General features: G+C 41.9%; 1 protein-coding gene across 2 annotated transcripts in view; it reads left to right on the plus strand.

Annotated features, from left to right (window-relative positions):
* Nucleotides 1–1,249: 1,249 nt before the first annotated feature.
* ip6k1 (inositol hexakisphosphate kinase 1) overlaps nucleotides 1,250–13,587 on the plus strand; it is a 35,074-nt gene continuing 22,736 nt past the window's right edge. For both annotated transcript variants that reach the window (XR_014569682.1, XM_083772098.1), the window contains exon 1: nucleotides 1,250–1,449. The gene's annotated coding sequence lies outside the window, so the exon portion shown is untranslated. The remainder of the gene's footprint in view (nucleotides 1,450–13,587) is intronic.

The raw sequence follows: 13,587 nt of genomic DNA on the forward strand, positions 1-13,587 counted from the left end.
GTAATCGCTGATTTATTTTTTGGGTACCTAGAAAACCTTATACGTCTTTGATACATATAATTATATCTTATTCTTAATATAAAAATTGGCCGACCAGCGGACCACGTTGTACGCCCATGCCTGACTCAGCCATAACCATATAAGGAGTTCCCAATGCAGCTACGCCCAAATATGGAGTGTGCTTTCTAACTCAATTTGTCGTCATCATCACGTCATCAAGCGCAAATACATTATTCAGTTCCATATGGCCACAAAATGGGGACATGCCACATGGGCATTGATGCAGCGCCATCAGCAATTATCCATGCATGGACAAGGACTGTAGCCTATACAGAAATTTCCATATATGGGCATATCGGTCAGGTTTGGTACCCGGCCGGTCCTCCCTCTCCCACTCCTCCATCTCTCTCTCTCTCTCTCTCTCTCTCTCTCTCTCTCTCTCTCTCTTTTGATTGATTGATTGAAATATTTATTAACAGTTTGTAGAATTTACAGTACATTTTAAGCACAAACTCAATACAAAGACTGTTAACTGTGAGTGGACGACCCAATTAAGCATTACACTTGTTTACAACAGGGTCCACATTGTTCAATTCATCAAAACATTTAGAGACATACAAACATTTAGAGACATACAAATAGACATTTCTATGTAGCTAAAGAACAGAACAGGAATTCATTATATAGGAAGCAAAAAAGGGAAAAGATACATTATACAGTGAGGGGAAATGGGGGTGGGGGGGGGGGGGGGGTGGGGGATTCAGATTTTACAGAGGCCTCTCTATCTCTCTCTCTCTCTCTCTCTCTCTCTCTCTCAGCTTCGTCTGACGTCATCATACACGCAACAGAAAACGTTGCCTGGTTACAACAGCAACTTGCGCTGACGTTGGGGATCTCCATAAATGGGCATGTGATGTCAGACACAACAGAAACGGGCCAAACGGCTCACTTTAATACAATGCTCAATGCTGCGTCATCATTACCATGGCTTGGACTTAACCATTGCATTTTGCGAATGTTGACATTAAAAACATTTACTGTTTGTTTATTTATTTCAATGTATTTGACAAAATAAATACAGGTGAAACGCACGCACGCACACACACACACACACACACACACACACACACACACACACACACACACACACACACACACACACACCCACACACACACGCGCGCGCGCGTGTAAGCCTCTAGGTGGCGACAATGTATCACAACACACAAACAAATTGGAAAAGCCAACTATAGCAGCTAACATTAGCCAGGATAGTTTAGCCTCACCAAATTCTATTCCATTACGCACACTGTACCGCGCTGGCTGTGTAACGTTAGCGGCTCTACTGGGATGTTATTCGGCCCTTTATGAGGATTGGCGTCACTGTGACAATAACAAAACACCGATATAAATCATAAAGTGACCGGATTATACGGTCTGCTGATGAACGGGTGAGTTTATTTTGACAGTTCACTTTTATTCATAATATTGCTGCGCTGCTGTAAAGCCACTGCTTCTACTTATTTACGTCAGCCTTGTCAATGTTATGATGTATATTCTCAGTATTGGCATGCCCTTTCACTGTACATCCCATGACAGCTGACAGGTGCCATAACACCGCGTATTATATTGTTGTTGTTATTCACGACTGCGTAACACGGCAGCTATGTTGGCTAACATTACCTCGGCTATGCTAACTAAATGGGAAGATGCCGCGATAACGTATGCTAGCAGCACCCTACTTCACAAGTTAAAATATGTGCAGTATAGAAGACGTGGTGGGAATTGTCTTTTTTTTTTTACAGCCAACGCATGACAGTCACATATATATACTTCAAGTTTCGGGGAAGGCAGACAGTTATAGCTTGGTGGTCAGAGATTTGGTTAACATGAGCTAAGCTGCTATAGCTGCCAGGCTAAGGTCAAGAAGCTAGCGACAGACAGCTAACGTGCCAGAGCCCAGACCCTATCACCCAAAGGGACGGTCACGCAATAAGTGGCTATAGTTGGTTGCCATGGGAGATAGGTAGCGTAGCTTGAAATAATTCGATTAACTGTTTGCTATTCATTATAGTTTAATCAAACCTGTGTTACCCCCCCCACACACACACACACAAACAAACACACGCACGTCGCACGCACATCCCTATTGCTCTCAAAACATGTGTATTGTGTACTACTATATAGCTCACCCAATATGTAATTGTTTGACTTAGGTCTCAGATTAGCCCTCCAAGCAGAACCCAATGCTACTGAAGTTTCTGACATTTGTTAGACCCAGTGCATTGGGTCCTGTTCCAGCAGTATCCTGCCACCTGGTACACGGACCTACATAAAACATAAACAACATGGATAACGCCTGTCTGCGCTCTTTGACGATTTTTTTGTGTGTGCGGGTTTCTGAATATGTGAAGTATAAGTACCCATACATGCCGCTGCATGACCGATTTGGTCGCTTTGATTCTTCTCTTGTTTATGTCTATGTTTATGTCCGCGTTCCAGAATTCCCATACGGAAATATAGTCATGAACAGCGACCCTACATAAAACTCATCAAAATTTCAGAAAAGCTTTATGTAGGGTTCCGAGAGGGGCTAGTCTCAGATCTGGTCTAGCATCTGTTCTGGTGTTTTGTAGAATATCCCTCCACTTCTCCATGAGATTCACAGACAACATTCACAGCAGCACTTACATGAAACTTATCCTCCAATGAGCCCATACATACTGTAGGTATCACACTTTAGCTGCAAGCAACTATGGTTATCCATCATTTCTAAGTTGAAATTCCTTCCATTGACAGTCCCATTCATGAAACAGAAAAGTCCTATCTGATTGTGTACAATGAACTCACTATGTGCACTGTGCAGCCATGATTCTTTTCTTTCTGACTTTCTAAGTGTTTTAGAATTTTGTGGAGCGCTCATTGTCCTGCTTACTGCCTGTTTCAGAATTGCACATACATTGAGCCTCGTTCACTAAGCGGTCTGCAAATTGTGTGTAAAAACAAAGCATGTAATGGGGCGTGTATTTTCCCTATGCACAATCTGACGTGCGGTTCACGAAAGGATGTGCACAGCCTTGACATGTGCGGATCTGGCTGTTTTATTCAAAGTTTGGCACTATTGTACTTGATTTTGCATGAAGAAAAAAGCATTCTAATGACATGCGCAATCTTTAGTCCCATGTGAGTCTGCCTCTTCCGAGCAGACGAGAGAAAGGGCGTAAACGACCTTAGTGAATGAGGCCCATAAGCCCATTGAATCTGGTAAAAAAGTGTCAATATTTAGCCAAATACACATTTTCTGCCACAGTTTTAAAATTCATATGAAACCAGATCAAACATGATCTGACCCCAAGTCACAACAACAATTAATTATTGGGTGAGAAAAATGTATATATACCTACATTTAATCTTCTCTAATATAATGCCTAATCACAACCATTTTAACATCCCTGAACTTAGGGATGTTAAAATGGCCATCTCTGTTTGTTTCTGGCTCATAATGCATAGTGGGTATGATACTGCTGGCCTGGGGGCCTCTACCGTTACAAAATCACGGTGAGCGGTGCAATCAAGTCAAGTGAGCGGTGCAACTATTTTTGCAACATTTATTGTTATAGTTACTGTAACATCCAGACCCCCAAGAACACGGCCAGGGGGGGCGGCCTGGTTATTACAATTTACAATTTAGGCATTTAGCAGACGCTCTGAATCCTTGGTAATTGCAAGCCACCCCCTGTCCGAAACGGTCGAGAAATTACAGTTACCTTGTGGGGGTCCCCGGAACATCCAGACCCCTAGGAATGCGCCCAGGGGGCCGGCCTGGGTCTGGCGAGCTGGCCCGGGTCCGGTGAGCCACCCCGTGCCTTAAACGGTAGAGAAATGACAGAGTTACCGGTGTTGCAGCTTTCCGTGCTTAGCCCTACATACAGACCAAGGCTATCCAAGGTTGAAGCTGCCACTACCTACTGGCGGGTGGGTCTTCCGGGTGCTTCAAAACGCCACTGAGCTACTGTAGCTACTTTGATGAATTGAACATGGTGGACCCTCTTGTAAACAAGTGTAATGCTTAATTGGGTCGCTCCCTCTATCCTTTTATACCTCAGATACAGACATAGGGAGTCGTAACACACATAGCTGCGTATTGGAGCGGAGGCACTGGGTGAAAGTATAGTCTTGTGAGTGGTTGGACTCTGAGACTTTCTAGTTTCATACAGTAGTTGCTGAAGTTTCTGATGCGTCTCAGAGTGTTTGATTGAGACTAGTTGGATTAAATCAACATTGTTTAATGAAACATCATTCAGACTCACTTCTCTTGAATGATGTTGTTCAATGTGGGGATGATGAAGAGGAGGAGATCCTTGCATTTTTGTTTCTGCTAACTGTTGAATTTGTTAGTTTGGCTTTAGACACAGTTGATTCAGTGTTGCCTCTGCCTCAGCTATTATGAAGCTGTTCTAGAACAAAAAGTGCGTGTGTGTGTGTGTGTCTGTGTGTGTGTGTGTGTGTGTGTGTGTGTGTGTGTGTGTGTGTGTGTGTGTGTGTGTGTGTGTGTGCGCGTGTGCGTGACACACACTCATGTTTATAATAGCCTAATAAACCACTTAATTTAAGTAGCACCGTACACACAGAGAATATAGTACGTAGTGCATTACAATCTTAAAAGGATCCCTGGCTAATAAGACTTGTATGCCTTAACATTATATTTGCCCTGGCCTCTATAACTAAAATCTGAAATGAAAAACACATTCAATATTTTATTTATCCTAGAAATAGTATAGATTTTCACTCAATAGGAAAAATATACTATTTTATGTATGTTAGGAGGAGCCGCTCCCAGTCGCAAGTTGATTAAATTTGTGTGTGAGTGTGTGTGGAAATAATCTACTGCTGGGTTTACATATTACTATTATTATATGATTTATATAAATGAGCACGGCACACACAACCGCACACACATAGGTTTTTTTTTAGTTTTTAATTGCTTTCATTTATTCTATCCACTTAAAATGCTGTCTGTCTGTCTTTTCTTGTCCTTTCTACCCCTCTTGTCTTGTCCTTCTAGTCCTCTTCTCTGATCATGTTACTTCCCCATACCATGATCTTTGGATGATCACAGGAATACAATGTTTTTAACTTTTCATTAATTAATTATAATAATTCTGCTTTTGCTTATCTAGGAAGAGGATCTGATCGGTGTAGATTGTAATGATACTGATCTAGGATGTGATCCTTGTACTCCCTATTGTTGGATGATTTTATTGTAATGCTGTGGATGTTCCTGTCGGATCATGCTTTCCAGCTTGAAGGATATCATAGTATTCTAGTGCGTTTACAAATTGCAGATGAGTCTTGTTGGATTTTGGAGGATTTTGGAATCGTATTCTTTCACCAGTGAGGAAAACCATTGTTGTGCTAATGCTTTGCTATCTGTAAATCATTCTATTGCTCTATCCAGCCAGCTGTCTGCTTCCAGTACCTTTCCTCTGCTCTGAATAACACAAATGGAACCTCGGCTCTCACCATCAATAGTCAATAGCTTCAAAGGATGTTCTAATCTAGATTAACATTTTAGTGCGTGAATAAAATGTATTATTATTTTCAAATATCAGCCAAACCCATAATGGCAACATTATGGGTTTGTATGCTATAATGAATCAGGTATTGCGATTTTACTTTTAGTGTAGTACATTTATCTCTTATTGGTGAGTTGGATTATACAGGCTGGGTACCATTATTGTACTTATTAACCCTCTGCAGCTAACCTCTAATATATCGCAAAGTAGTGGACCGATCAGCATCTTATTTCTTGTGCACGCTGCCCTGTAGGCAAGGAACTAAACTCCAGAATAGTTTCCACATGCTTGCGTTGACGGACCTTGTTAGTACTAGTGAACAGGGTGCGAGACAGCTGAAGGTGATAGTCCAGGTTTTGAGTGTCAGGGGGAACCGAGGCATGTGGGTTGATATCATCAGCATGTGACCGTTGGTGTGGATGGGACCTTGACCATGGTGTGTGAAGTTGACCCAGTCCCAACAGCAACAGGAAATCAATGGCAAACTTGCATCTGCTTGAGTCCACATGTATTTTGAAGACACCCAAGCAGGAGTGTAGATAGAGAAATAGAATGGACAGCGCGGTGAGAGTGGCTTAGAATAGATAGATAACCCAGACAATGAAGGTAATGGAGATTTAGCGTGGCGATAGATGTTAGACAGAGCTGAGAAGAAAGACCCAGCCAGTGTGAAAACAACACACATAAATCAGGTGACATACTGTAGGTACTGTGCGTTCTTTAGCCAGGATGTCAGCTCCATGGATATCAGCCAAGCCACCACTGTCTGTGCATGATCCATTGAGCCAGTCTTCTAGTCTGGGTCCACGTGGCTTGATTGAGTGTGATAAAGTCTTGCTGGTTTTGTTTGTTTCGGTTAAGCATATAAAGGATGTCAATATTTCTATTTCTATGAATATATTATACTTATTTCATAGCTGAGGAGGGCAGAGAGCTAATTGTTCCATAATATTAACCTGTTGACAAAACTTGACATGCAACATCCCAGACCTCAAACTGCTAATCGCTGTGTGAATAAAGATTGATCAAATAGGCCACTAAAAATGTTATAATGTAGACCACACAAGGTTGAAGCCATTCTGCAATGGGCTTTCAATATTGGCCTGTAAAAAATAAATATAAATCAGAGCAAATCAAATTTTGACTGTATATTATCCTTTTGCTGTCCCATTAGGCCAGCTGCATTTGCATTGCTGTAATATTATCCAATTTTGAATCACATGTTGATGGGGGTAAGCGATCTCACAAAGGAAGAACAACCCCCTTAATCTGGAAAAGTGAACTTCTGTTGGCAGGCATATTTAAAAAAAACAATTCAGGCATTTATCAGACGCTCTTAATCCAGAGCGACTTACATTAAGCAAGAAAAAAAAAGCATGGGAATACATCACATAAAAAGCATTCATCATGAAACATGCGTAAGCTAAGAAAGTAACAGTGGAATATCTATATAATGGAACTATACTATGCATATGTACTATGACGTGCTATGACTACATACAATGCAATTATAGTGCTGTCTACATAACATGCTATAAGTCTGTATCAAATGCTATCTAAGTCTACAGAAATGCTATCTAAGGGGGTGGGGTAAGTGCTATGGGCCATGATGGAGTTTGAAAAGGTGGGTTTTCAGACTACGGCGGAAGATTGGGAGTGATGCTGCAGTTCTGACTGCAATGGGAAGTGCATTCCACAGTTTTGGAGCCAGAAGGGAGAAGAGTTTGGGACATGTGGAGCGTTGTCCCGGCGTTTTTAGTGAGGGTACTTCCAGCTTCCCTGCGTTGGCTGATCTGAGTGCGATCTGACATGACTTGTTTTTTTTTCACATCATTGACATGCATTGACAATGACATACATATTTTGTTTGTATTTGTAATATTTAACTGAAAGGCAGTGAATACTAGTCACTCAGTGAATGCAGTCAGTGTTATGGCTAAGTGGCTTTAGCAGAGCCAAAATCAGCTGTAAATATTTAGCAGACAGGAAACCAAGAGAAGTGAGTCTGGTTTCTTTTATGCTCTGGCTGGCTGGCAAAGCTCCCCTCTGTTAGTTCACCATCAGACAGATGTTACTGTATACCTGTCTGGAGGGCTAGGCTAATGTATTCATTATGCCCCAGTCAATAAATTTGTTTGGCCGATGTGTCAGTCATTATTCAACTCTTTTGAGGACATTGGTTAGTGGTTATGGTAGCAATGTCGTCGGCAATCATACAGCTGATGTGAACCAAGTGTGTGGTCTAGTCTAGACTAGGACTCACCAAAATGGTATCGGATCCAAAAATCTGGCATCGGTCGGGCTGTAATCATTGTCTTGAAATGATCAAATATGAAATACGTGTGTCGTGTGCATACCGCTACATATCTCTACATTTCCTCAATGACACAATTCGGCAATGAGCTCAATGTTTTCAGTGTTTAATTCCATTGAATCAGACTTGTGTATAAGACAGGTTAAAGACGAGATATTATTTTCCTAATAAAGTGTTTATATAGAGATGTAGGCCAGGGTATGTACTATGTACTGTACATCTCCACGCAAATCTGCACAAGTCATGCAAACGAGCACTCGTTTGCATGTGTCGCACTCCTATTTGTGTACGTGTTCGTGTGCGTCAGCAGTAGCCTTTATTTCTGTAGTTCTGCTTCATTTCAATAACACTGAGCAGCACACAGCGTTCTACAGCACACATGATGGTTTTATCTGGGATTAGATCCCACCACAGTATTCTTTCCTTCTCAGTCTCAGTCTCTTTCTCAGCTTTCCTGCCGTATCTCTCCTTCACCGCTGCCTCCTCAGCTTTTCCACTGTCTCTCCTACACCGTCTCTCTGTTTTCCCTCTGTCTGTCTGTCTGTGTCTCTCTCTCTCTCTCTCTCTCTCTCTCTCTCTCTCTCTCTCCTAAGATTTCCTACTGTCTGGCAGCTTTCCTTCCTTTTTTGTAAATTATTATTTTTTGGATGATTCTGGTGGTGATATATTTTAGTTTACACTTAAAAATGTGATAGATATTTCAAAATTTAATTCTTGGTCAATAGTAAATATGGTTCAATTGCCCAGTGGTAGCTCACTTTAATGTCAACGAAGTCCACACCCACAACACCAGAGGGAGTTCAACAAACCATGTGCAACCCAGATTCGGAACAAACAAGGGACTAAATTAATTTCGCTCCTATGCCACGGACGGCTGCAATTCAAAACTGTCCCCGTAAAATCTGAATTCCCCACCCACCCCTTTTCCCCTTCCTTCACTGTATGTTTTTCCCCCCTTTTTACCTCCTATGATGATTTCCTGTTTTGACTATATAGTTGTGTATATTCGTACGTCTCTAAATGCAAACTGTTAATAAATCAATCAATCAAAACTTTATATAATACAGTGTCTTTGAATCTAGTGAAAGTGATCCAGTCATTCTATCTACTCTAAGTTTCCTATTTACTATCTAGCGAGGAGGGGATCTTCCGCGGATTCTGTCGTTCTTCCGGGTTCTTGGAAACGCCCCCACCCACTGCGTTTAGTTTTTTTTTTTTTTTTTTAAGATATTTTTTTGCGGCTTACGCCTTTTATTGATTTTTTTGAAGGGACAGACAGTAGGCTGACAGGAAACGGGAGAGAGATGGGGGGATGACATGCAGTAAAGGCCGTGTCGGGTCCGGGAGTCGAACCCGCGGCACACTGCGACTGGATTACCAGTCCGGTGCCCAGACCGTTACGCTACGGCCTGGGCACTGCGTTTAGTTTTACTGAGGTTAGGTTTAGGTATAGTTTACTGAGGTTAGGTTTAGGTATAGTTTACTGAGGTTAGGTTTAGGTATAGTTTTACTGAGGTTAAGATTAGGTTTAGGTATAGTTTTATTGAGGTTAAGGTTAGGTTTAGGTGTAGGCTGTCAATCACAGCGACTGGCCAGTCACAGCGCACCCTCTACGTCAGGGGTTTTCAACTGATTGTGAACCAGGGACCACCACCCTGACTTAGAATCAACCTGGGGACCACTGTTGTGTTGGGTGGGGATATGGGGTAAGGGCTAAGATTAATGCTTTTGTAACACTTGCTATGCCTCCCATGTGTATACATTCCACTGTTTTTCAACCAATTGTCCACTGACTAAGTATAATTTCCTAATAATAATGACTCAACCAGACAGTCCGCTGCACTTCCCGCTCTTGAGATGATAACTCCCTTTTTCTGTTGAATTTCTTGACCTCCAATTTGTCAGTAAATGACTACATGGACGGTCATCATAGGTCACCAGGTCATTCAGTTCACTGTTTCTCAACTAGTGGAGAGACATTTAAAAAAAATCAACGAATCCTACATTACTAAATGAATGGTCAGGGACCACATGCAATACTTCCAGGGACCACCAGTGGTCCACGGACCACCTGTTGAAAACCCCTGCTCTACGTCACTCTGTACTCAACCCGAGGAAGGAACCAGTAAGCCAATAGGGATGAGAATAAACACAGTTATCACATTGTTGTTGTTTAGCTACTAGACTTTACTGAAAGTCCTTGGCCTGTCTCCTGACACACACACACACAGGGACTAGCATCTAGAAATAGCAGTTTAATCTGTTTGCCAGTGTGAATGGGTGAGTTAATGCTAGCTCTGTCTGTCTGTCCTCGCGCTAATTAATGATGTAAGCACTGCTCGCAGCTCCAAGCTGATTGGCTGCCTGCTTCAGGTCAGCCACACCCGGAAAGACACTGGTAGTCTGTGGATTATAGATGTTGCCTCTCTCAGAAGTATACACTACATGAGGCTCCCTCTTGCATGCAGCTGCCATTCTCATTGAAAAGACCCTCATACAACAACACGGAGCAGCCAGTCAACCTTGGCTGTGACATTGACCAACACTTCCTAGCTGTCCTCAACGTACACCACGCTCGCCAGTCGCCACTTCTCTTCTCTGTGTTCACGCATGCATGCATGCACACACACACACACACACACGTTTTTCGATTCATATATTGTAATGAGTCAAACACTTCACCCATTTTCAAGTTATTTTCATATGATGCTCATTATAAGATGGCACAATGTCTGTCTACTCACTTTATGTCTCGGAGGTAGGCTGTGGACACAAAACCGCCTATTAGTCACATAATCTGCAAACAATAACATCTTGTTTGGTGATTTCAAACAAGATTTCAAACATTTCCTTTTTTATTAAACCATGGCTTCTATTTCAGCATGCTAAATTACATTTCCAGGAAGAGAGAGGCTGTAGTTTCTAGCTGGAATCCTCATGGATGGTTTAATTAATTTGGTAGGCATGTTTCTGGACTGTCCATATCCCACAAATGAGACACAGAGTAGACTAGACGGAAATAGTCCCATCTCATAATGAGCATTAGTGAGAAGCAATTATACGAAGATATGGTTGAAAATGGGTGAAGTGATCCTTAGAGGACAACTTTAGTTTTTTTCAACCAAGGTTCATGTTTTAGGTTGTTAAAACTAAACTAAAAGATGAGTGTTATATTTTTTCTTTCGTTTTAGCAATTTTAGCTGTTTTTGACAGGGTATTCGAGCATGGGGCTAAATATGTATTATTTTACAACATTTTATAGCGATTTATTTTTTAATTATTTACTATAGTCCTACTAGACCCCAGGAAATTCCATCTGGCCACAAAACATCACGAGATCTACTGAATGTGTCAAACTGACATATTGAGCCTATGACACGCAGTGTGGCTTCCCCCCAGTAGGCTACCTTCACATTCAGTAGATCCTGTGATCTTCTGTGGCCAGATGTAATTTCCTGGGGTCTAGTAGGACTATAGTAAATAATAAAAAAAGAAATCGCCATAATATTTTGTAAAACAATTAGCCCCATGCTCGAATGCCCCCGCCCCTCTGTCAAAAACAGCAAAAATCCCTAAAACGAAAGAAAGCAGCAAAAGAAAAAAAATAACACTCATCTTTTACTTTCTCTAATAACAACCTAAAACATGAACCTTGGTTGAAAAAAACTAAAGTTGTCCGGTCTGAAGCAATAATGTCAAACTGTGAGTCTGTCTTTTTCGAGTCCGATTCCGATTCTGCTTATCGATTCCAGTTCCTAATGGTTCCCTATATTTCAGTACCAAAATGGTATAAAAATAACTGAAATAAGAGGTCAAATGTTTATTTAATGAAAAGCTTTACTTTATTCCTTTAAGCCTTAGTCAATTTGAGACATGTAATGAATAGAGTAACATTCCCTCCTTTATTCAACACTGGATAATACAGTGAAGTGAGTGATCTAGGTTTTCCTTTTATTTTCCGTATTAACCAAGGCATTAGTGTTGTGTAGGCTACTTCTCTTACTACTACTGACAATAACCAATATAAAAGCCTGTCTGAGAGAGAGAGAGAGAGACACACACACACACACACACACACACACAGTGAGAGAAACCCCAGACGCCTTGTGGTCAGGACTTCACTACACAGGCATACGTTTTCGCCAACATAAACTGCTGCTGCCGGTGAGGTGCTATTAAATGTTGCTACTAGTATAGCACTTTTGCTGCTGGTGGTGTACTGTTGTTGACTGGCGAGTGGTATCAGTATCGGTGTGTGTGTCTGAGACATGGGTGTATTGGTCGGAGACCACAACACATCAAACACTGTACAGTCTTTCATGTTAATGCATGCTGCATTAAATGTTTCGACAAACCAGACGTGCAACCTGTTTAAGTGCTAATTAACTTTCCACAAGTATTGCACTTTGCCATTTGCTTGGGTTCTCTCTTATAGTGAAGCAATACTTTTGAGCGTTTTCCACTAGGAACCGATAGGCAGAACCGAAATTGAATTATTTGTACCTAAACATATTATCGGTCCCCATCCCTACTCGCGTGCGTGTCTCTCTCTCTCTCTCTCTGTCTGTCTCTGACAGTGAGTGCAAGACCTCAAGTCAAGTCCTCGTTTAGGTTCAAGCTTGGTTGTGGAGCCTGATTTGTGGTGCGCAGAGCATGGAATCTGGATGAACAATATCTCATCAGAGAGGAGGTGGAGGGTTTCAACTCCACCTCCAGACAGAGAAAAATATGACAGAATAGAACAGTATAAAATGGGACAGGACAGGAAAGAACATGTGTTCTGATTTTTGATGTCTGGTTCTATTTTGAGATCCTCACATCTCGTGTGCGTGCGTGCGTGCACAAGAGAGGGGTCTGTTCTGCATCTGGGTCTCTTCATGTTGGACATACTGTAGGTAGACGGACATGTTAGCAGAAATACAGACAGAGATGTTAGTAGAAGGACAGACAGGTGAAATGACATAAGCAGGTTAGCTGAAAGGCAGACCGACACGTTGGTAGAAAGACTAGGGTGTCTTGCATCAAGGGCACTTTATGCATTGTGTAAGAGGCGTTCCCCCGTTAAATTGGCTATCTTGTGCCACAGCCTAAATCCTTAAAACACCTCCGATACCCGTTACATTATGCATAGGTGTGGTTTGGGAGTTTACAATTAAACCAATCGCTGTCCACATGCCATTGCCTTTAAGAGATCCATTACGCATTATGCCCAGTGATATCTCCCTTACACTAGGGCCCATGGAAAGGCAACACGTTGCTGCCTTAGTTAAGTTACTGTGTAATCTATGAAGTTCGATCTTTCATTTGGTATCGCAAGTGTATAGCCTCTCTACGAAACGGTTAGCCCTCCAAGCAGAACCCAATGGTACTGAAGTTTCTGACATTTGTGACGACACAGACCATGGGGTCCTGTTGCAGCAGTATCCTGCCACCTGGTACGCGGACATACATAAAACATAAACACTGTGTTTACGGCCTGTCTGCGCTCTTTGACGACTTTTCTTCCTTTGAGGGCTTCTGAATCTGTGAACTATAAGTACCTATACATGCCGCTGCGAATATCTCCTGTGGCGCGGAAGCCGTTAAGTATTGTTTGACCGATTTGGTCGCTTTGATTCTTCTCTTCCTTCCTTGTTTATTGACACCTCATTGTACCGCCTATCTGGCTAGCTAGTGGCGCTATAGCTATGACAGAGCAG

This window comes from Protomyctophum parallelum (assembly GCF_964188405.1).
Source record: "Protomyctophum parallelum genome assembly, chromosome: 8".
NCBI classification, from domain to species: domain Eukaryota; kingdom Metazoa; phylum Chordata; class Actinopteri; order Myctophiformes; family Myctophidae; genus Protomyctophum; species Protomyctophum parallelum.